At 41.3% G+C, this 25,623-nt stretch overlaps 1 long non-coding RNA gene across 1 annotated transcript; it reads right to left on the reverse strand.

The window, feature by feature from the left end:
* Nucleotides 1–7,614: 7,614 nt before the first annotated feature.
* LOC122831743 lies at nucleotides 7,615–23,897 on the reverse strand. The gene is made up of 3 exons (XR_006370753.1): nucleotides 23,794–23,897; nucleotides 23,402–23,506; nucleotides 7,615–7,978 (listed from the first exon to the last, which is right to left on the reverse strand). It is a non-coding gene; the product is annotated as an uncharacterized LOC122831743 (long non-coding RNA).
* Between the last annotated feature and the right edge of the window lie 1,726 nt (nucleotides 23,898–25,623).

Consider the following 25,623-nt stretch of genomic DNA (forward strand, 5'->3'; position numbering starts at 1 on the left):
GTGGTGAACACACTGAAAACAGCTGCGACCTTGCTGCTGCTGGAGGACGAATGGGGTGAAAGGGAAACAAAAACACACACTGTGATGTAACGAGGAGATTTTTTTTCTTTAAAACGTAAAGCTTTCCTCGTTGCGTCGCCACAAAAAACTAATTCAGCCGTGTTATGCAGCTCCTGTAAAGATCATTTTTCTTCCCTCTAATGTCGACCCTCATCAATGCATTCCCCCTGTCAGGCTATTAATTTGTTTTCAAGGCTTGAGGTTGACACAAGCCACCAACATGCTCATTAAATCAGGCAAAGGAAAATTCTAACACCATTTGAAGCATCTCGAAATGTGCTTGAAGGGTGGCATAATTTGAAGTGCGTGCGGAAAAAAAACAAAACACACACACTTGATATATATATGAACTTGAAAATCGAGCTGAAGCCCTTTAGCTCGATTGTTGAAAAGAGAGAAATGCATCTCTGACGTAAGTGCTGCTGTGGCTGGGAAATAAACGTATTTATTTTAAAAACACTGAGGTATTTATGAACTAACAGAAACACACTGATGAGGGAGATGCTGAATGCTTGATTCTGAGCCTCAAACATTTGGCTTTCAAAGCAATAAATGACCCTCTGGTGACCACACGTGCTCAGACTCACACAGCGATGTCCGCACTTGTGCAAAACAAAACAGCTGTGCGGGTGGGCCTCGTCTTTGGGCCGGCTCGTTTCTCTTTTGATGGAGGGAAGTTGCGTTGCGCCGCCGCTCTCAAAAGTGCATTCTAGAGCGAGGGAGCGTGCCATGTGGATCGGTTTTCAGGGTCCACTTGGCGCTGGGACTAATTTGCATTCCATTGTTTACGGATAAAAGACACCTATTCGGAGGACAGAGTTTACCAGCTGCCGTCCAGGACTAGTCCTTATTGGAGCCCTGCTGTTCCTCTGAGAACGCCAGCACATGTTCAACATGCGCTGCCGCTCACAGACGGCCACGAGGCCCACGCACGCACAGACGCGCTCAAGGACGCACGCGTGCACCCCGGGAGCTCTGGCAGCGATCCATTCGTACACGAACGGAAACACAAAAAAACACAGATGATCAAAAACAGATACAAACTTTACCAAAATAAAGAAGAAACACCAGCAGAGGATCGAAGCGGTAATTATCTGCCCCAGAGGCAGAGGTATCAAGAAGAGGTCACAAGGTCAAACTCACACAAGTCAAACTCAGATTCTGGATCAGTTCAGTTTTTTCTTTGGATAGTTTTTTTTTTTTAAAAATAGTGTAACCCATAATATTCACTAAACGTTGGCAACAATGTAGCCTGGTTAAAAACCAGTCTCTTGTTAGAAAAAGGTCTGGACCTTTGGCTATTGAGAAACAATTCCTTCCTGGACGAGTGGACTCCCAATTGCTAACATTTGCTCATGACATATAAAACGCGCCAGCTCGACGCCAAGAAGCTTACAGGAAATGATCTGCCCTGAAAACAACAGTGTGCCGAGACGAACAACGTCGGACCAACACGGACTGAATGACTTCCTTAGCTGCCATTGCTTAAAAACAAACAAACAAACAAACAAACAAACAAAAAACTTCCTCTGTCCAGTGATTGGCTTGGTAGAAAATCTACTGAAGAGAATCCACTTCAACGGGAGAAAGACTGATCTGTGAAGAGAAATTTAAGTAATGCGGAATCGCCCATTGCAATGGCCGGGCTAGCGACAATCACAACAACATTTTGAGGGAGAACATCCCGAGCACGTCTGAAGCAGTTCATGGCAAACGATTAAAACAACTGCAGCTTTGTTTACCCTCTGCTGTCAATCATTTCACTAGTTTGATGGCAACAGAATCAGGACGAAAGGGGACTACTGAGAAGGTAAGTAACTCTCACAGGTGGATAAACTGCAAATTATATTTTTGAAAAGGCTCATGTAATAGATTGAATCTATGTCAAGTCTCCACCAGATGTATTATCGTTGACGTTAACTCAATTATTATTGATTATTATGATTCTCTCATGTCATAGATATGGCCTGTGGAGCCATCTTTTTCAAAAATGATATAACTAATATCTAGCTTCAGATTCATCCTGGGGGAAAACGTACGTTTGTTTATATTAAATATCGCATTTAAAAAGGGCCTATTCCAACAGTGTTTAACGTCTTTTAATTCAGTGAAATTGAAATTACTCTTTCGGGGATTTTTATCAAATGAGAAGTTGCAGTCACGCCATTTTTCACCGTTTAGGGAAACGTCTTTGCGGTCAGTGAACTTTAACTCACCGTTATCACAAGCTGCATAGGAGAGTAGACAAAAAGAAAAGGTGTTCAGGGGATATGCAGCTACCACAAATTACCTCACTGAGGACTAGGACCACTTAATTAGTTATTAGCAGCACTTTGTTGCGCCTCCTATCAGAGGCCTATTTGCTATCACTCCAAATGTAATTTAATTGCAGATTGAGGGAGGGGATTTGGGATTGAAAAAGAGAAAGAAATTATTCAATTTAGCCTAATTAGCACAGAAAATGAAGAGGGTGTTGATGTGACCCTGGCTTGAAAAACCTAATAACTGTAAGAAAAGAACCGTCTGTCCATGCCCACAAAATTACAGACAAAAATTATAATTCACCTTGGTAAAATAATTTACATGAAAATTTACTCCCCTAATGTCTACATTGCTTAGGATTTTTTTCCTTTCTAGTTTGCAAAAGGTCTGAGGTTCAGTCTGCTAAATTTGGGTTATTTAAAAAAAAAATAAATAAATTTAGGATTATAGTCAGAAATACAATGTGGTGGAAAAGTACTTACCCTCTTACAGATATGTCCTGGTTTTACCTTTTGGGTCATTTAAACGTCCTAGATCAAATTAATTTAAATGTCAGACTGAAAAAAGTAAGTAAATATTTTTTTTAAATAGCACTTTATTCATTAAGGGATAAAAACACAATACCTAAACCAATGTTGTCCTATGTGGAAATATAAGTAGAAATCTATGTTGAATTTTAAATTAATTACGATTGACCAAAATTTCTTTTGGCTCAGTTTCAGGCGCAGACCTGATCCACATCTGGATTGGAACCTCCGTCAATAGGACTTTACATCTTCCTCCAGAACGGAAACATTAGTTTTCTTTCTTCAAGGGCCCCAAGCACAAACGCGTCACATTTGATTTTTTGCAGCCCAGGTTCAGGAGCTCTTACAGATTTTTCCCTGGAACAATAAATTCACTAAGAACTACGAACAGACAAGGTGGCATTAAAAAGTCTTACATTTGACTTGCTGAAATGTGGGGATGCTTCATGTTAGCCTAAACTAACCATTTAATTAAAAAAACAAAACATGTAAGCTTCACACTTTGTTACTGAGGGTCTTTCCTCTGCAGTGGTCTGAGCAAATGGACACCAGCCTTTCAAGCTGTCACCTTGTTATGAAAAAGCAATCAGACAAAAATATTTAGAAAATTGTGCTTGTGTGTAAAAACCAAGACGCAGAAGACTAGGTTGTGGCAACAGCAACTTAAAAAATAGAAATAATTGGATTCCCTCAATATTGCCTAGTTTAATTAAAGTTATTGTGGATCACCACTGATATGAATGCAAGTGAACGGTAGTCGCTGAGCTAAATCCGCAACCTAAAGGTTGTACGAAACAGCTGTTTGCTGTGGTATGTTGTTTTTTGCAACCATTACTCCGATTGTGGGATACTCAGAAGTGAAAGTGGGGCTATGTGATGGAGTCTGACCGCTGTCACAATACAGACAACAGGAAGGCATGGTGAAAAATGTAATTTCCCCTCCTCTGTGGTGGGGGGAACAGAAAAGCGGAGTGGGGGCGGGGGTAGGAAACCGGCTGATTTATTAGCCTGCAACTGCTAGAGCTTGTGGTGATTACAATAATGATGTCTCCAAGTCAGGGCAGAGCCAGTGCCGCTGTTACACCGAAGCTGATCAGAAAATACAGAACTGAGAGGCACAGAAAGCAGTTGCATTCCTCTCAATATTAATATAAAATAATAAGCTGCTAATAAGTGATAAAGGGCTAGTCCTTATTGGAGGACTAGCCACTGTCTGGCATTCTGTAAATATATAAATATGCAGTGAGGAAGACGTCTCTGCTGGGAAGGAATTCCTCAGTTCTTGGGGAAAGCTGCTGATTGTTTCCGTTTGTTTGGAGCAGTTTAGTTTTCCTCGTGAGATAAAAATCAAAATCGCACAACAGGAGACAGCCTGAACGTACTTAACTGGGATTTCTTTGAAGCGACGTGCCGCTCAGAGGTTATTACTGCATTAGTTTTATATTTTACTAATGGTAGCAAATCCACTTGGAGGTTTTATTTGGTAGAGAAAGCCCTTTTTCCCCTCCCAGCAGGCTAAAGCTAGCAGCTAGCGTCCAAGTCAGACCAAAGTCTTTAGTAGCAAAAATGCTTTAGAGGTTTCTACAAACCTCTGAGCTGCCTTGACGCTGGCTTTAGATGTTAAGTCTCATATAAGGGAAAAGCTGCACTATGCTAGAGAGTAACGCAGCGTAAAAATCAGGGAAATATAAAAAACAAGGAAGGTTTCTAAAATGATATTTTCCATTTTCCAGGACAGACTGCATGGTGAAGCAGTTGGTAGAACCAGGGGCGCCGCCAGGAATTTTGGCCCATGACAAAAATGACTTTTTTTTTTAAATTAAGCATTTTAAGCATTCACAACAGGCTGCGCTAGCTGCAGCACAGGGATGAGCAGCCACATGAGATTGTGATTGACAGCACAAAAACTCTCCTGAGAGCTGCTGCTGACTGACTGCTGCTAAGAGGCAAAAGGTTCAAGGACAAGTTAAATATATGAATATGTTGGTAAGTTCTTTCCTTTATTCATTAAACGTTAGTGAAATGAAAGCAAGCAGTGTTCTGAGCTAAGCTAACTATGCTAAATGGTTGATAATCTCACAGTCAACCCACCTCTCGGAGAAAAACTGGGTTACAAATTGACACGTTTATCGGTTTCTCTATCTCTATTACTTCTTGAAAACCTGATTTTTATCATTTTTCTTAGCAGCGTAGAAACTGCCACAGTCTTTCTGGTCTTCCACTGACTGCTGCTGAACACCGTCAAGGGGTAACATTTAATTTTTACTGCTAAGAACAATTTTAGGAAAACACAATATAATTAATTTTGTAATTGACAGGGCTCTTTTTTAATTTTAATTCTATGAACAAAAAACAAAGAAATAAATAAAAAAATAAATGTGGAGTGCCCCCTGTTGGTCAGGGACCCTTATAATTGTCATAACTTCCCCCCCTTTCAGCACCCCTGGGTAGAACTGATGCATGAACTGAAGAAAAGCCTGAAGTTTACCTTCAGTCTAACGCATATAGGAGACTAAATCACTTGTCAAATCTAGCTTTGCTAGCTAGCTAACATTTAGTCAGACGTGTTTATTCAGAGGAGCTTCCATTTGATTTATCCTGTCTGTGTCTTGTCTCTTGTTTTCTCTTTTATGTGTATTTTTTAACCAAGCACATAAAATTACTGAAACACAAACAATGGAAATGTGGGTGAAACTTCTTCCATCCTTACACAAGAAAGTGTTACTGGCAATCCTGATGAGACCCTTTTGTCAATTTGTTCAGCACACAGCAACTCAAACACTACTTCCTTTCGCACTTAAAAATAAAAGTCTCAAACAGTTGCAGGGGGTCAGGCCCACCTCCATACTGGGGGCTCATGATAAAACTTGAGAGTTGGTCACACTATGACAGCAACTGGAAGGCTGACTTTGCATTGACAAGAAGTATGGCGGCGTTAGCCCCATTATTTATACAGAGAAAGACACTGAAGTGAATATATTTCCTGCTCATGACCTCTCAACAGAGGTTTTAAAAACCATCAGTTAAAGTTAAATTAGTAAGTGAAACAGTTTTTTATGTTTTCTTTATGAAGTTCAAAGCTTAATCAACCTGACAGCAAAATGAAATACTGGGCCGTGATTTTGAAGCACCTCCAAAAAGTTAGACAAAAATGTATCAGAGGGCATTTGGAGCAGTTTACTTGCCCAAATAACTGACAGAGTGTTTAGTTAATAGTATGAGATAAAACTGAATTGGGTGCCCAGCATGAAGCTCTGCATCAAACAGTCCTGAAAGAACTGGGAAAAAAGGCCTATTCGGGCTGTGCTTAGATGTGAAAACATCCGAGGAATTTTCAGCAGATATTTACGCTGTGTTTCCGTCTGTCACTGTCTCTTTGTGTGACGGAGACAGAGGTTATCCATTTTCAAAGCTTTAATCAGCACACCAAGAAAACTACTAATTACAGCAAGCTGGAGGTCATGTCCTCAAATCACAACAGTCCCACCACATATTGGAATTTTATTATTTTTTTTAAATCACCAAAAGATGAATGGCAAATTTCATTGAAAATAGAGCAGGTGATTTATTTCATAAGTCAGGGTTCATAAAACCATATCAGGTAATTAAATACACTGGAGTAAAGGGCATGTGAAATATTTCTTTTTTTTTTAAAGATTTTTGCAAAAATCCTTTTCAAAAACAATTCAGATGAGAAGCTCTGAATTTCTGTTAATAGGTTATTCAGTCAGAATCCCCCTTTGTGTTTTATTTAGTGGTAATCCAGATTAGGTTCAGTAAGTTTAAAGTACAAACTAAAGATGCAAAGTCTGAACCAAATTTCTACCTTTTTAAACAACCCTGGTTCCAAAAATGACACACATTCATCCAATCGCAGGTTTATGAATCTTTTACAGTATCACATTTACAGTAGGCAGTACATTCTGCAGAGACTGATAATTATTTTACAGCACACAGAGGTAGGAAGCAGTACATCATAATCCTGCAAGAAATTAGCCTGGCCATTCCACACAATTCTCATCTCCCTTCAGTGCTCCACTTGTGATTTCTCCCATTGTCTTGGATTCCTCTGGCAGAATTTTAACCAGCCCAAACAACAAACAATAATATATTGTGAATGATTTTATGCTCTGTTTTAGAATTGTAGTCTGTCTGTAATTTTAGCAATGGCAGCGGAAGAAGTGAACAAAGTCATTCAGTTTGCGCTAGCTACGCTTCCAAATACTGAATTCATTGTTGAATTAGCATGAACGGCCATCTTGTTCAGATGGAGGATGGTTGTTTACAGCACAGGCAGGTGTCGGTACGCTTCACAGCGTGGATCTGGCGCATTATAAACGTTACGGCCAAATGTTGGCGATTGAGTAAAAATTTAAACTTCAACAGAGTCCACGGCTCCAGGAAGTGATCATTTCTCAATAGTTGAGAGCCAGCAGTAAAAAAATATGGGTTATTTTAAACTGAAAAGCTACTTCACTGTTATCAGATTGTTATATCTAAAAAGGAATGATTTTTTTCTAAGCTCATGTTTCACACAGGACGATGACAGATGATGCACCATTCGGACCTGAGTTTTTCATTCACTCTGTTTCATTGATATTCTTACAGTTATTTCATAAACTTCTCACCGTTCTTCCAGTGTTGTTGTGTGATTGTTTCTGTGTTTGTGGTGATTTTTTTCTCTTTTCTTCCCACCTCGCTGCAAGGAAATTTCCCTAAGAGGACAACAGAGAGACACTGATACCTTCAATTTTAATTTCCTGTTCATCTTTAAAAATATATACCATACAGTTCACATGTGACATTTGAGTTAAAACAAGTCAGCTTTTGTGTTGGCTCTTGTTGGACAAGTCATTATCTCCAACCTCTATAGCAACCTAATCAAGATTTAAGGTGTTTCCACAGGTGATAGTCCAGTAGACTCGATTCGATTAGGAACCAACTACCAATGCTACCAATTGTAGCGTTTGTTACATATTCAGCTGCTACAGTTTCCTTTCACACTGCACTGTGTCAGACGAACCAATCCCTTTGGAGAGCCTCTTTCGTCCCTCTCCTGTGGCGGCGCTGTACCAAGAGCCGCTGAGGGAAATGACATGTCCTCTGGACTCAAATCCTTTCTTCACAAACTGTAAGCAAAAATGAAGTTTTGTCAGATTTTAGCAGTTGTACAACTTCTTTTATCTTTGGGAAAAGACCACGATCCGTTTCTCCCTTTAGCACGAGATTCTGACGTTTTTGTTGGCTGCATTTACCCAGAATGCCCTGCGCTATAGTTTGCGTCCTGTTTTTGGAGCAGTCTCTGCTCCGCTTGCGTCCACATATACATTTGAACTGCGTTAGAGTTCACTTCAACCTAACCGAGACCTGGGTTCGCAGGCAGACCAGAGTTAGCTTTTTTTTTTTTTCCCTCCAGTGGGTCTTTTGTGGGCTCTAGTGTCCCTTATATGACAGCAGGCTGACAGGAAACAGGGAGGGAGAGGGGGGAAGACATGCGGCAAATGTCGCCGGGTCCAGGAATCGAACCCTTGACAGCCGCGTCGAGGACTCAAGGCCTCAAAATGTGGGTTGTGCTATCCCCTGCGCCACCACAGCACACCCACAGAGTTAGCTTTTTGTTTTGGTCGGCATTAGAGTTCAGTTACTCATTCAAGCCTCCCCAAACGAACCGAACTCTTGAAACAAACGAACTAGTTTTCGATTAAGGAGGACCAACCAGGGCTGGTGTGAATGCAACCTAAAGATCGGTAAAGACTATGTCAGATATTTACTGCTCCTAGTTTGAATCCTAAGTGACCCCATACACGAGAGCAAAAACAAAAACAAAAGAAGAAGTGTCTCCAGCTAAAACACAGAAAAATCCACAATTTCTCTGCGACCCTGTCCTGAGAAGACATGGTGGACATGCAGGGACTGTGGGCGGCCGATTCGCACAGATGTTCCCCCTCACATCTACGAGGGTGACACCGTACTCACTGGTTGGCCCCCAGACGCCTGGCGCCCGTGCGCCCACTAACACATCTCCTCTCGGGTCCCCCGCCCTCCTCCGCCGCCCTACGATACACACAGCTCCGCTTGAGTCTGATGGGTCCTGAAAGCCAGGAGACATACGCAGCTGTAACAACATCAATGCGCTTCGCCAGGTTTTCAAGTCAGGGGCCGGCGTCTCGTTATAATTACTACCTACGTATTATTTATTTTGCTCCAGAGCGGGGACGAATTGTCATGGTGCTTCACGGGGCGGTTCTGTGTTTACCTCCCCTTCCTTCCTCCCTCCCTCCCCTCTCTCTTTCCTGTCCTCCTTTTTCTCATCCTGGGCAGCAGGAGCGAGCACAACAGTTTGGGAAGGATAGACAGGGTGAGGGGCAGGGGGGAGGTTGGTGGGGGCAGCAGCGATCTGCAAATCATTTATTTACGTTTGGCATCTGCATAATGAGGCAGGGAGCCAATGGCAGCCGAACACAGGGTGGCATGCCTTCAGTTTTAATGGGCACGCGGAGGAAACTTCCAATCCTTCTTGACGTTTCTCATAGCAAAATAAACGTGCTCCGGGTCGGAGTGTCTATTAGGGAGATAAGAGACGAACAAGTCAATTATACTTCAATGACTGCATAGCCAGGGGACCTCATTAACATGATCAGGAGGCCCGTGCCGCAGCAGCCCCCTTCGTTCCCCCCTGTGTGTAGCCCCTGATTAAGTTCTGGAAGAATGACATGGCCTTTTTCATGTTGGGAAAAGAAAACATGAACATATTCACATGTACACAAGCAACTACACACACACCTACACACACACACGAAGCGGCACACGAATGAACCGAGCAGACATAGCCAGGACGTGGTGTCTGGCCAGCCAGCCAGAAATTGTTGACACATTCAAATAAAAAAAAAAAAAAACAGAGAGAGAGAGAAAGTGAGAGGCATCCTCCACCGGAGGTTTGCGGGGAGGTTTAATCTGCTGATAGGCTCGGAGAAGTGGATGCGTCGGAAAAAACATTTGTGGCAGCGAGCTGTCATGCACAGCCTGGATGCATGGCCTTGGGTTGCAAGTGGAGAGGGGTGGTGGTGGTGGTGGTGGTGGTGGAGGGTAGCAGGCTGAAGCGGGAGGCGCGGGTTAAAAAAAGCAGAGCCTGGGGTTTGGTGGGCGGAGTGGTACATGTTTTTTTTTTCTTTCCATCTTTCTTCCCTTTCCCCCCCACCCTCCACCCCCTTCCTCTCGTTTTCTCAGAGAGGACGCTTCGATCTGTTGACGTTGATGGGATGAGTGCAGACAGGGCACAGGGAGCGCGGCTTGTCTTTTCTAGTGCTTGCATAGTGTGCATCATCTCCAGCCGCCGCTCGGCTAAGGCTCTGATTATTTAATTCGAGCGCTTCTCTCTGGATCAGCGACAATTGATCAGCAGCCGTCGTATCAGCGGGGAGATGCCTCTAATAAAAAAAACCCTTAAAGCTAGATTGAAATAGTTCCAAATGTATTGAGTTCAGAATTTGTTTTAGGGAAAATCATGCTTAGATTTAGTTTCACGAAAAACCAAGAATCAGATACAACAAAAGCAAGACGATGTGGAGAGGTCACCTCAAGGTCACCTCAAGGTCACCAAGACACAATCCTTCCTCCATCTTTGAAATTCCTTCACACTAATGGGTTTTGTTTGCATAAAATGAATCTTATTTTCACATAATAGAAAAGTAAAGCGTGTTTGTAAAGAGGCCAGCCTTTGCTCCCCAAGCACACACTCCAAAAGCGTTCCACGGGAAAACGGAAAAGCGTCCTGCACGCCACTGCTCCCTGAAACATAACTGATTTGATTATTTGATGACAGCTTATTTCCCAAATCTGTTCCGGCACCATATGTGTCTAATGTGCGGCCCGCCCGCCTGTACGAAGGCCGTGCCCCGGGGACTGCGAGAAGACCGAGCCGCTTCTCCCCGACCTGGAGGGGAGGATCGGCTTGTGAACTCAGACAGGCATGTATACTCGCTGTGCAAATGCGCATCGGACTGGATGTAAGTGCATGTTCAAGGAAACGTCCTCCTGCTGCCGCACTTCTTCTCTCTTGCTCTCCCACGTTCTGTTTTTTTAATATATATATATTTTTATTATTATTACGAATTAATAATGTTGCTTAAGGCAAAGAAGTGCTGTCTGCGAGTATCTTGGCCCGGACGACGAGGGCAAATCAGGCAGAACGGAGCTACGGAAAACCGCCGTCATTATTTCCATCCCTTCCGGAGGAACAGCCTCGTTATCATAATTGGTTCCCTGTTTCTTTTAGTCCTTTTCTTCACCGTGGGACTTTTAGAAACTCACATTCAAAACTGGCATTACCTGCTTTGCAACCAGTGTTTTCAGCAGTTTAATTGGCTGCTTTGATCATCTAATGCCAAGTCATGGCGCCATTTTTCCACACGCCGCATACCGATGAAGTCAAATTCTAAGATGGCTGAAATTATGAAGCAGAAAACATTCACTATAAATAAATTCTTCAGTGATTAGCCTCTCCTCTCTTTGTCCAGCTCAGTTCAATTCAAATGTGTTCTGTGATGATCCATTGTACTGAGTCCACTAGATTTGAACTTACAGATTCCTACAATTTCAAATAACATGATGCTTGAGTGATAGGCCTGATAGGAGGTTCGTTATCCTCCAGTTGATTAACTACTTGATTATGTTTTTATGTCTTCTGGTCATATCAGTCAAATTAAAATAAAATGTTTACATTTTCCCCAAATCTATCAAGAAGCCATTTGTCTGAGAGGTAGTGGAGCTTAAATGTCTCTTTATACAAAGGAACAGGAGTAATGTGAAAATGTATCCATTCTCAGAATCACAGTATTGTTCTACCACTAATCCCACTAATATGTCTTTAACAATTTATTAGGAAAATAAATGTTAATCACACTCAGTTTTTATTTTGTCGCAAAAAAGCAAAACCCTTTTTCTAAAATATGGAGTTTTGCAAACTGTCTTTGTTTCTATGGCACATGAATGGAAAATGTCTGTTTCATTGTTTGTTTTTCGGTCACTAAAATGTTTATGTTTATCGAGAGCAGCATGCTGCATCAGCTCTTCTTCCTCTGGTTGGTTTACATAAAAAAGAATATTTACATTTACAAAACATCACATTACAGATGAAGTAGTTAAAGAAAAAAACATATTTCCTATAATATATGCTCCAAAGAAACAGGAAGTTGTGGATTACTTAATAAAGATCTAGATCATCTAGAAACTTAGATGAGCAAAAATAAACACAAAAAATACATGTAATCAAATATTGTGTGATTATTATTATTATTATTATTATTATTATTATTTACAATGCTTACTGAATATTGTGAAATATGAAATTAAGCTTATGAAATAAAATTTAATCACATAACTACAAATGAATTAATGTGCAATTATTAAACAATTTTTTTTTTAAACTGACCAGTTTAATATAGCCACACATCTAAAATTTGACCATTAATCTGAAAAGTGATAAATGTCCTCCAAGTCCCTGCTTTTATTTCATCCCATCTTCCCTGAGGCAGGAAGTAACTCGCAGTCAATAACAGGGAACATTGAAGTACCAAAATACCTGCAGGAAGAAATGCAGACTCCTTCCCAACAGATGGGAGCCAATAAACTCAGAAGCACGAAATCAACAACAACAAACAAACCAAAAAAAACAACTAGTAATCATCAAAGTGTGAGAGTTGGTGTATATATAGAAATTATCTAAAAAGAATTTAGGGAAACCATAAAGAACATCGGTTATCTTGATTAGTTCTCCGCTGTCGGAATATACCGGTTTTGGTCATTCTCCCTTGAATCAAATCAATTCACGAGCTCTGAAAGATATAAGTCTTCTTTTATCTAACTGCAAATAAAGGGCACCACCGCTTCAAGGTTTGTGCTGAAACAAAAATGTCCCGTGGAGGAAAACAACAGCGAGGGCACGATCACGCACTTTTGTCCAAAGCCAAAACCAGAAGTCGTCTCCAACCGGAGACTTTGTCGTCTAACGTCCACTGAGTTCACAATGTGGGTAAAAGGAGAGCGGCACAACGTTGGACAATCTGTTGAAAAGAAGCATGTATTTGCCATTGAAGGTGACCTCTTCGGCTTGTCAAATCTAAACTATTCAGAGCTCAGAGGACAGGACTCTTTGACTGACAAACCTTACTTTGTCAGACCATTAGGTCTGGAGAGCAAAGGGAGCTGGTCAAGTGATTTTGAATGGGGAGCAGAATGATTTATTTTTGTCTCTGCTGCCTAAGATCTCTGCTGAAGAGACGGCTGTAACAAGACATGCTAGTCATGGATGACTTCCTACCTCCGAGGCTTCTCGGCAGGGCGGAAAGCAAAAACAATCGGTCGAAATGTAATGATTACGGCACATAATCATCGTCTCACTCTTTAGACGTCTGAAAGACCAAAAAGCACCAGGCAATTCAATACTGCCCCTTATATTGACATTTTCGCAGGGATTCGAATCATTGGCTCGTCTCCCACTAATGCTACTTATTACTGGGAGGAACTGAAGCACATAATATCCGTCCCTGCAATAACTTGAGAGCCATACGAGAGCCGTTATTTCTGGAACAGAGGACGGCGCTGCGCTGCCTCCTGGCAGATTCTCTCACTCTGCCACAGCAGGAATAAATAATGCTTTATCGTAGATTCAGACATGACATGATTTCAGATTGGTGCTTCGACTCAGACATTTGCAAGTGAGCATTCTGAAGCGAAGGCAGATGTTCTTGAGAAAATGAAAAGCTTTAATACGTTTAGTTCAAACAGCTCGCACTCAGACCCGCTTTGGTAAAGTGCAGAGTGGATGATGGCAGAAACGTGGCTCTCATTCAAATATCTCAATAGCTATTTGAAAACGGACTCTCGTGGTTAAGCTGCGCAGGTTCCTAACGGTGGGAGCGCAGTGGAGATTCACACCGACGATTAAAGATTTCGAGTTTCAAGCACTTGGTTAGCGTACCACAACGTTACAGGCTCAGGTATCGCACAGAACGTGCTGCAAGTCTCCCAAAAAGGATTCTTAATATATTTACATCAAAATCCAAAACTGTTTCAAAAGAATAGAAATTGGGCTCAAAACATAACTGATTTTCACTCGGGTAGTAAGACAAGGAACTCAAACACAAACCGACTGGACAAAACACGACTGGGAACTTAAACGGTGACTGATCAGACCACTGCCGACACACGATGACTCAGAAACTAACATACAAAGATTTAACTGACAAACCAATACTGGTCAGAATAGCGCTAAAAAATAACCTCAACCAACACGACTGGATCAGAACTAGACGTCTACAGGGAAAGAAAAAGCTGAACAAATGATCAAAACAAACTTCCCCTCTCCTTCCAATCAGGACAGCTTTCTTTCGTGGCTCTCCACCTGCAACTCCGATTTAACTGGCAACTGAAAACACAAAGAAATCAATATGCTGCATATTAACCACCAAGAAAAGTACAACTGACCTAGAAATAAAGTCAACTATATGTGTGCTCTCCAAATAGTCAACTAAAGAGTTAGGCTAATGAAAAGGATAAAGATTTTAGGTGAAAAATGAAAATCCAAAACTGTAAATTTATTTTGTGAATGAAACATAAGCCATCACAACCCCATGAAATCCTCACATTGTTGATCCACGTTCTTTCAGGTCGAACCGGCTACCAGCTCTAGCAGTTGGCATAAGAAACTGAATTATTTCATTACTAGGATCTAAGCCATGTGTTTATGTGACTGGACTGAGTTGACTTCATCATAACTTTGTCTCTATGTATACAAACTGAATCTGCGTTTTGTAAAGAGCCTCAAGACGACATTTCTTATGAGACAAATTGAATTTCATTGTGTCGTCGAATTTGTTGTCGTTTGTGGCTGTAACTTGGCAAAAGGTGGGAAGAGTTCAAGAGTACAAATACTTTTTTCAAAGCACCGTGTCCTTCAAGAACATGGCTATTCTCGCGTCCACAATAACATTTTGCTTACATTGAGGCCGTTCCGTAAAACCAATCATTTTACGGCTGCAAACATTACCAGGCTGATATTATATACATGGCCGTGGCACCAGGCCTGTTGTCCTTCTGAATTACTTGAACCGCAACACAGTTACGAGATACATCAGCACCGTCACACGGCTTGCTCGAGAGCGCGCATTGTGCAGGTTCTGTAGAGCTCCACTTTAATGCATCAGCATTGTGCGGTAAAAAGTTGGACCTGAGGAAACGTTGCTCCTGCATTCATCCGTCTCCCGAAGGCTAAAGCGGGTCAGTGTCAAAATACTCACGTGAAGATTAGTGTTTGCTATACTTTCACACTTCTACATGTGGTGCCAAATTGACTGGTCAGTAATTTGATTTTAATTATTCTTCTCCCCCCCTTCCCCATTGCAATCCTTCACTTGCCGTCAAGTTGTTAGATACAAAGACAAGGCCTGTTTTGATTGTCATATTCAATAAAGACGGTTTGGGATGGGGGCAATTAATACCTTATAACATCCCAACACAGAAAAAAAAAAGGGAAGCTAACAAGGGCATTTCCTGAGGACATCATAGAGTCTCATTACATCAGCTCTTATTTGAGTAATTGTGCCTGCAGGGAGTAGGTTTGTCTTAAAGGTCACACCTAGAAAATGTTTGAATGATCAAGAAGGATGTGATCCTGAGCTGTAAACTCCGATTAAGACGGGGGATGAAAAACAGAGGGAGACATTCTTGTCAAAGTAGTAAATAACTTTTATGTTCCCGCTTGCCTTTTATTGTTTTCCAACACTTTATTCAAAATCTTGTATTTTATATTTATCACCTATGGAGATTGCCATTTTTTCTCGCCTGTGCAATGCATGCTGGGCCGATGTGTAGGTTAAAGTGGAGTCCAGTGGACAAACAAAGCAAGAGAAGTCGAGGTTGTGGAGTTTAACCGGGACAAAGTGTCTGGATTGAGGCGAACGGACTGAAAGTTTTCACCTGCCACTCTACACAACATACCTGTTGAAACAAATGGGTGTGATTGGCTTTGAGTCTCCTGTAAAGAGCTAACACCAGTAGCAGGAGCTAACACAAAATCAAAACAAACTGGAAGATAATGAATGTGCTTGAAGTGACAGTGAGGCATCTTTACGTCGTTGTAACACGACATCCTAACATATGTTAGAAAATGATTTGAGTCCGATGCTAAACGTAAACAGCTTGAGTTGGAAAGCGAAGCTCTTTGCAGCATAACGACGGATTGGCATTTCTAAGCAGGATCTTTTTCTGCTGAGTCTTTCCTCCTCCTCCATTTGGTGCTCCTCATTTTCATTTCCTCTTGTCATTTCTCGATTGCCTTTTATTTCAAACGTTCAGATTGAAAAGGTTGAGTGTTGCATATCACGCAAAAGTTAGTGTTTCGAATGGACGGAGCTAGCGCTGTAGGACCTCGCGTACGTCATCTACCAAGAATGCATTGCAGCGTAAACATCCTTGTGACAATGTTATTTAAATTAATCAAAACTAAACAGCCTAAGTTTTTTTTTTACTGTATAGTTTTTACATCTGAAATTAATGTTTCCCAAAGTCTTTTATCACAGCTGATCATGAAGGCCTTTAAGAATTTGATCTTGTAACAAATTCATTATCTAACGTTTCTTGATTTTCTCCAGTAATATATCAAAGCAGAAACTGTCAGGAAAGTCTAACGGTTAATTTCTTTCTAGCTTTGAAAAGTCCTTTCACAATCCAGGGAATTTTTTTCCCCCTGCTGTCACTCTGATACCACAACCGCTCTTTACTCTCTGGTAGTTCGACTGATATCTCTGTGTGTCAGCTCACACTGTCCAGGGTTAGTCCAGACTCTCAGAATTGTAACCTTATGATCCTCCAGGCAAAACTTAATGGGACACCAGAGTCCCAACCCGCCCCAACCAGTCCACTGGATTAGTTCTACTCCTATCCCATCACGTCCAGGCCCATCACCAAGGGTCTTCAGACCGCAAAACTGCAAATACGAAGCGGCACCTCCGAGCTCAAGACCTGCCTGAGTTTACCCATCGCCTCGGGGTTATGTGGCTGTGCGGACCTGCTTTCATGGCCTGAGGAAACGGAACGAGTGGCAGCGGAGAGGGACTAGAGCAAGGCTGAGTGACCCAGAAAGACCAGCAATTTCAGATACAGGATAGTTGGACTCAACTGTTGTCCTGTATATGAAATAAAGAGCATATGAAAGGCATCTCTGCAATTAAAGGTCCAGTTTGGGATTGATGTCGGATATGGAAAGACCAACGAAGGAAACGAGTAGAAATAGGACCAACAAAGTATGACGTGGGTCTGGTTCTGAAACGCTACATTTCTACATTTGATTGATTGAGCACTGTAACCTTTACTACTTTGTAAAGCTTTTCATGTTAGAAACACTTAAAACACATTGAATGGACTAACTGAACTTACACAGCGATTTTCCAATCATTTTGAGCACTCAAAGTGCTTTGCACCAGAGTCACATTCACCCATTTGCACTCACAAACGCATGATCTGCGTGTGCAACAATACGCAGATCGGTAGGCAATTTTGGGGTTAAGTACCTTGCCCAGGGGAACATCAACATGTGGCAGGAGGAAGCTGCAATCAAACCTACTGATGGACCATGATTTGTAAATCATGGTCTTCTGGATGAGAAGGAAATGCCCATCGATCCTTCCTGATGGACAGACTGGCCCACATCTTCAGTCAGATCTTCAAGAAGTCTCTTGAGCAATCTGATGTTTAGGAGTGAAATTGACCGGACAAGGGTGGCTAATCACTCCGTCCGTCTGTCCATGTTTCATCTTTGCAGGGTTGTAAGTGTCCAGTTCATCGCACAACGACACAGAGTCCAACAACCAAACCTAAACCACAAATTGTGGTTTATGGCCATAATGACCATCATTCAAGAAAAATGAGAAAGAAAAATGGGAAAGTCAGTCACTTCACTGAGAAGTGAAGTGATAAAAGCATCAAGTTGTGGGGATATTTTGCTACAGGACATACTGGTGCACTTCCCAACCTGAATGACATTGAGACTAAATAGAAGCGGAAATACTGAAGCAACATCTTAAGACAAGAAGATGAAGCTTTGCCACAGATGGGTCTTTGAAATGGCGATAAGGTGTGAAGCACTCCGCAAGTGCGCAGAACGAAAGACTGCACGATTTGCTCTGAGCATGCCTGGGCAGATAAAAACAATGGCGGATAGCATGGTGCTGTGTTTGCTACTTAACCTGCTCAGCTTGAAGTGACTTCTGATACTTGTAACATGAGGACTTCCTTCATCTGAGTTTTCTGGGAGCTAGGGACGTGGAGGCCAAGGGTCAAAATGCGTGTTTCGACAACATCCTGAAATCACAACCACCGCTGACTCTAAAAATGAAAAATTATTATTAACAATATCTGAAATCTGAAAATGCCGGCGGTCTCCAGACAGAAGCCTTGTGTAAACTTTGCCCAAAATTCTGACTTTATTGGGGGACATTTCCACACTTTGCTTCATTTCGTTACAACAAAGGACGAACAAAGCTGCAGTTTTAACTTCAGAGGCATTATTGCTCGAGATCAGTTGACAACAGGAGACACGATGCTGAAATAAACTGATAGAAACATATTAACTGCACTCCCTGTCATTTGTGTGCGCCAACATTTAGACATGTATATGTACACCTGTGAGACACACACACTCAGACACACATCAGTACACATATTATTTCGTACCCATTCTTTACCTATTGGCAGATACGGGATTTTCTGATTAGAATCCCGGCTCTCCATTCATCATCTTTTCCATTATGTGACAGTGTTTTCAATTAGTTCCTCGCTGTTTACAGGTATTGTGCTCACAGAGACCAGCGTGGCCTGGCCTCCAGGCTAGTGTCGCCCTCCACAAAGGATAATTAACCGTCCACCGATAAGCGGCACGTGGACGATGGACACACACTATGTTTTCACTAAGACAAGGATACAAACATGCTTTCATATGTTGTATTGAGTGATTTATTCTGCTTGTTTTTCAGGCCTTTTTTTTTTTTGTCTCTCGGGGATCATTTGACCCAGGACACTTTTCCCAAGGGTCTGTTTCTTATTTTTTTTATGGGAATTTTCTGTTTGGAGTTTAGGATATTACAGTGGCCATTCAGCACAATGTCAAGAGTCTGACCAGGTGTTTTTTTTTTCTTTTTTTACATTCAGGACTGTGAGATAGTCATTGAGCAGTACAATAGATGATGAATCCTCTCTAGGGGATAAAATAATGACCTCAGGCTGTTGGTTTACAAATTGTCCTTGAGGATTATTTTTTTTTTGTGCACAGACAACACACCTTTGTTACAAACATGGTGACAACATAAATGCATTTTATTCCTGGTGATCTGGTGGATTTCTGTTATCACTCTGAATCTCCATCGCCTCAAATTTTAGCCTATATTTCCTCCCCATGAATAAAAGCAAACGTGATAATAACAATTTGCAGAAATCTACCATTAAAATCTGGATATACATTATTAACATGCATCTTTTGAAAAGATGGAAAACGGAAGGAGGTTTGACAAAGCTTAATGCAGGGAGGCAATGCCAGCCACCAGATGGGATTAAATGTGTATATTCTGATGAAATATAGTTCAGGTTAAAAGGTTACACTCACTTTTATACTCATGTAAGTCCTGGATATCAAATTATATATGATCAGCATTTTTTTTTTTGCAAGATGTTATATTCATGCTACAACTGGAATAATAATAATAATAATAATAATAATAATAATAATAATAATAATAATAATAATAATAATAATAATAAAAACTCAACAATATTCATCAACATAATACAGAAATGTGGGTTTGATTAAATGTCTGTTCAAATGTTTTCAAATAGCCTAAGGGTTCAAATTCCTGCAACATATTGTGCCAAAAACATTTCACCAAAATCATACAGTATAAAATGGAGCTACACCAAATGCTAAGAAAATCTATTTAAAAGTCTCACTCCACTGTGATTATGGGATTTTTCTAATGTGAATAATTTCTGTAATTTATCATATAACTGCACGATTTGACGTCCCGAAAATAAATCAGCTGGAAACGCAACAATTTCAAAAAATCTTGTTTTTGATCAAAGGTTTTGCCGATTGGATCAGGAGGGGGTTTGTGTGACTGTATCAAAATGGGTTTATTTCACAAAACTGCAACGGAAACGCTGTTTTCGCATCACACGGGTCACATGTTCAACAACCGAATGTTTGCTGCTGGTGCAAACCACAAAGAGGAAGAAGAACACAGGAAGTAGTTGGGAGGGTCACGTTTTTCAACGAACAAACTTATTCACGTGTGATTTTAATTGCATTTCTTGTTTTAACAGAAACATGTTTGGGTTTTTTTTCCACATCAGTGAAATATTGACTAAAGTTTTGCGCAGTTAAAGTAAACTGCGATGTGATGAACTGATCAGAAAGAATAATAATAATAAAAAAACAAAACACTGAGCGTTTGTTGGTTGTTTAATGCATCCATCAGGTGGATGGACTCAGGTGGAGCCTTTGGCAGGTAAAGGAGATAACACAGCAGGCAGATTTACATGCCACAACTGATCCTGACCACATCAAAGAGAACCTGGCCGTTAATAGGCAAAGGGAAAAACACTGGATCACCATCACATACACATCTGACGGCTGCAGTGACTCACATTTTGTGCAGCAGGACAGACACCGTGACCACACAAGCTAAGGGAGACAAACTACTTTTTATACCCCACAACAAGCAGGAGCTGTTGTTGCCTCTCACAATTAATTAGGCAACTTATTGAGCTCAAGATGCAATATGCATGCTAATTTAATGGGCTAGGTCTGGTTTCAGAGAGAATGAGCAAGTGCTTTGATGTTTACAAAACTTGGCAGAAAATCACTGGCGGCGAACAATTACAGAATTAATGAAGATCAGAAGAACAATTGCAAAAGGCTATTCCTGCAAATACATGCATGCTAATATCGGAGAACGCGCGCGCGTTGGATGCGACGTCGGACCAATCGCGCGCGACCGAGCGCATTTAGGCTGAACATCAGTGCTCTCCTACCGGTCATGAGAGCATGGAGTGTGTTGGTGGGCTTACCTTTCTTTGTTTATGAGTGCTGTTTATTTTGGAACAGGTTCATACTCACTGAGTGTACAATACAGGAAAGAAATGAACCAATCATACAAAAAAGGCAAAGATGTTGTATTTAGATATCACCTTGTGTTAGATAAGGTACTTAATAGTACTTACAGAACAAATTATCGCACCAATCTGAGCAGTTTTTTTCTTTGGCGTGTGGGTACTTCTGGCACCAGGTCCATTAGAACCATGCAAGGATAAGTAGGGATGAATGGATGGATGGATGGAAACAGCTACTTTTAGATGTGCATTCATGCATTGGGAACAAGGACACAATAACATGTGGAGGGGGAAATTAACCCAAAATCTTCTAACTCCAAAAACAACTGCAGTTGTGCCATAATCTCTCTATTTTACGGTTAAATATTGAGTTGTACTCCATGAAACTATGAAACTATTGTTACTGTTTTCTAACAAACCTCTTAGGTCTTCACAGAACGGCTGTATTAATCGTAGGTCTGTCCACGTTAACTCTTGCCATTAATCTAAAAGGTTTAATGTTACAGAACACAGATTGATCGCGTTACCTATTTTGACTTAAAGGCCTCTCTCCTGCGGAGGGTTACTTAGTTCACAGAAGGTCTTGTGCTGCGCTCATCAATGCAGAGTCGCACGAGAGAAAAGATGAGCGGGGAGTTCAAAGGGGTGCGCTTTAAAATTTTGACATTTTGCCTCATGTTACTGTCAAATAATCTGACAGGATTATTTGAAAAAAACAAAAAAGTACTGATGGATGTGTAGGTAAAACCATGGTATGGACCTTACCAAGCTCCGCCCACAACCGACCCACGTGACCGCAAGTCTCACAAGCAAAGCCTCGTAGCGCATTGTTTCTATGTAAACATGACTCCATTAGTGCATTATTTCTACCGGATTTTCACAATATATCAGCTACTAGAATGGACAGAGGAAATAACAAGTTCATGTCATCAACTGGGAGGAGGTTACTGGTTTCTCAGTCACAAGCTGGTTGCAAACCTGAGGTTAGCAGGTGTCAGTCGGTCAGTTATGGTAGATCTGAAATTTGGTTTGATGACCTCAATATGAGAAGCTACAGACTGATAAGAGGAACCAAAGAGCTCTGTTAAGGTAAAGAAGCCATTTGTTTGTTAAAATTTTATGAAATCTATTTGTTCTTTTTGATGTTTGTTATGAATGACGTATAATCACAAACAAACAGGGTAATTGGTCCAACGTTTAGAAACTACAGCGGCTGTAATGAGCCACAGCAAATGTAAACAAAGGTAAAATAACCCGAACAGGTGATCAACTCAAAACCATTCATACCTTTTTAGTCTGTCTCTCTTTGTAGTTTAAGCACACTTGTTACCGTATCAACCGCCTGCGCCCCGCAAGACGAGCAAAGATTACGTTAAAAACAAAACATCCAGTCCGTTACGATATCAAGTTTCCAGGCTTGATATTTATTTCTGGATTATTAATCAGCGCTTCCCTGAACACAGCGATGGTTGATTGACCAGCTGTACTTTGTGCTAGAGTGGCTAACACGAGTAACACTTTAGTCCAAAGCGTTTTCTGCTAAAATAAAATCTTTAGTGTGTGTCAGATACAGTACACGTTGCATATTGATCTGTTTAGCTAACGTTAGACTGTGTAGCAGACAGGCTTCAAGGTGTAGAAGTTGTATCAGAACTGCTATTATGCGGTACTTAGCTAACGAAAAGCGTGTGTTTGTGAGACGGCCACCCACGTGACCACGTAGAATGTGCATCAGCCAATGAAAAGCGGCCCCTCTGGTAAGGTCCATTATGTAGCCTACTTATAGCAACAATGTCTTATTCTTCCAGTTTATAGTTATCATTTCTAAATTACATTTGAAACAAAATGACTTCTTTCGAACCTTCCTGAATATGAAAATTGAGATGTTTGGTTTGAAGCATTTTCTTAAATAGTTTTAGAAAAGGTACAAAGTCAAGCATAGTGATTAATCTGAATAAATTATTTCACTGACTGACTACTAGTAAAAAGAAATTTAGCCTTTGAAATCAGGTTGTCTCTGAATGCTGTTATTTCATCCAGGAGTATCAGGTTAAGGGGGACTGAATACAAAAAGCACTCCACACTTTTCAGTTTATGGGGGGTGGGGGGGTCTGGTGGAGGCCCCCTGGAGGGAGTGAGTTAAACTTGTTTCGAAAACCAGGTATCATTGGTCTTCCACATCACAATTGCGTCTACAGATGTATTCTGTATAAATCTGAATAAAATGCAATAAGGTTTGTGATTGTAATGTGCCAAAATATGTTAAGTGTTATGAATCTTTTTGCAGGGCACTGCAATGGAGGTGAGTTTGACAAAAATGTCTTAACATTACCAATAAATAGCTATTGAGATATGTAGAAAAATTCAAAGGATGTGTTATAATGCTTATTACTCACCTTGCAAACAGTTTGCTTTTTGCCCTTCAAACATTTCCTCATATTTTCACTCATTCCATCAGATAATTTCTCAGCATCTGTAGCAGTTTCCATTTTTAGGCTGACCTGTTGGCATGTTGGAGCAGAAATGAGCGATTTAGGTCACATGCAAATATCCCGCCTTTCACATTTTTACCATGTGTCAGTCCATCTGGAGCACGCAGCAGAATAATAGGCACAAGCCCGTCTACCACGTACATTTACTCCAAAAGCGGCAAACACATGTGCGGCAGCTAAAGGCATTGTAATGCCGCTTCAATAAATGTTGAATTTTCATCTTTTTTTGTCTTTACTTTTAAACTGTGTTTCAATCTGAGTGCTTAAACTGAAAACCTACAAAAACTGGGGCTTACCACCTGTTGAGTTGGATGTGAAACACAAAAACATAAAAAAACACTCAAGTTCTAAAATGAAAGCAAGTGTCCCATTTCAGGTTGATTTAGTTCTCTCTCTCTCTCTCTCTCTCTCTCTCTCTCTCTCTCTCTCTCTCTCTGCCGTGACAAGAGCTGCAGGGACTGAGGTCGGAACGCCTCGTGCTGCGGCAAAAAATTAATTAAACACGACTCTGGGTCGTGATCACACATGTCACGTTGGATTTCGGCGTCGGAGTCCTCCCGAGTGCCGGGTGCGGGGCCTTGTCTAATTGTGGAAAAGTTATCAAGGCGTCGGCGCTCCTGCTTGGTAGCCGCGCGTGGTACCCGCCTGAGAAACGACAGGCTGTCGGAAACCTGCGCCCACCAAAGGCCCGTCGGGCTGAAACCTGTGCCGCGCGCACGTCCTCCCGTTTCGTCCGCGAGACGAGGGACGTCTCTCTGAATTATAATTCACAGGGACGGCCGAGCAGGAGGAAGCTGCTGAGCAGAGGTGCTTTCTGGGTAAATGGTCCTTGCTCAGTCCACCAGCAGCCAGGCCGAGCGCTGGAAATTTCACTGAGGGAACAAAAGTCCCTCCATGACATGTAGCAGCTATGCTAAGCTAAAGCTAGAGCAGAGTTTGAGGTCGTTCAGTGTGTCTCAGGGTTTAAAAAAACAAAACAAAGCGAAGAAAAGAAACATTCAGTACAAAAAACACAATATGTAAAAGGAACACGCAGATGTTATGATGAATGATTATGGATAATAAATGCGTTCCAAAGTATCACCTTATGACCACAAACCTCGGTCTATGTTAGACAAGGAAATATTTCGTTACTCTTGGTTTGATATCAAAATTCAAATTCAAAAATATTTCATTGCCCCCAGAGGGAAATTAAATGTTGTTGCAGCTTACATTCAAATTCTTCAGTTATTGAAAATGGTTGTTGGCAGTAAAGATCTTATAGCGGTCTGTATTACAGCAAATTTAAAGAAGCCTCTGACTGAAGACACTATTTTTCAAGACAGTCTCATGAACAGGACAGTCAGGGATGTCCATGATTTTCTTGATTTTATGTAATCTTTCTTAAAGATGAGTTAAATTGGAAGGAGAGCATAGGTGAAGATCTATTTTCATCTGGCTACTTCTTGTCAGTTAATTCAAGGATTGTACTTTGACTGGGCCATTGTAGCGCATGGAATTTGCCATACAGTTGACATGGTTTGGAGACCCAGAGGAAAACCCATGGCGCACCAGAGGAACTGTGTTTCTCAGCTTGCCTGAAAACAAATTGGGAAGTTGAACCCTTGCCCAGGCTTACACATTTCTTAGAAGAACATTGATGAGACATGGCATAAGACAGAAAATCTGTGGAAAAAAAAGAAAAAAAATTGATCTCCTCTGCCTTCTCCCAGTGCCAACTACAGAAATACACAGCTAGGTGAGGAACAACTAATATCAGAGCCTGGAGGAAGGTTCTCTGCACTGTCAATCATCTTTGTGTGTGCGCTGCTCACAGCCTGACACTTTCTACGCTACAGCTGGTTCCCACACAACAGACCCTGCCATAAATGCTAAGGCTAGTTAGCATAGCCGCCGATGACGACGGATAAACGGCTTTCTCGTGACGGTGAGTCGCTTCTCTGCCATTAGCACATTGAGCAGCATTGATTGACAGCACTAAGCCTCTCCTCCTGGCTCTGATTGGTTGTTTCTGACTGGAAGTGGTGGATTTTTGCAGAGGGCAATAGTAGAACTGGGAGGAGCTTGATTTATTTTTGTATTTTTATGTTTTTTTTTTTTTTTACATGTCTCACACTTTATTGTCA

Source organism: Gambusia affinis, linkage group LG05 (assembly GCF_019740435.1).
Source record: "Gambusia affinis linkage group LG05, SWU_Gaff_1.0, whole genome shotgun sequence".
Taxonomy (NCBI): domain Eukaryota; kingdom Metazoa; phylum Chordata; class Actinopteri; order Cyprinodontiformes; family Poeciliidae; genus Gambusia; species Gambusia affinis.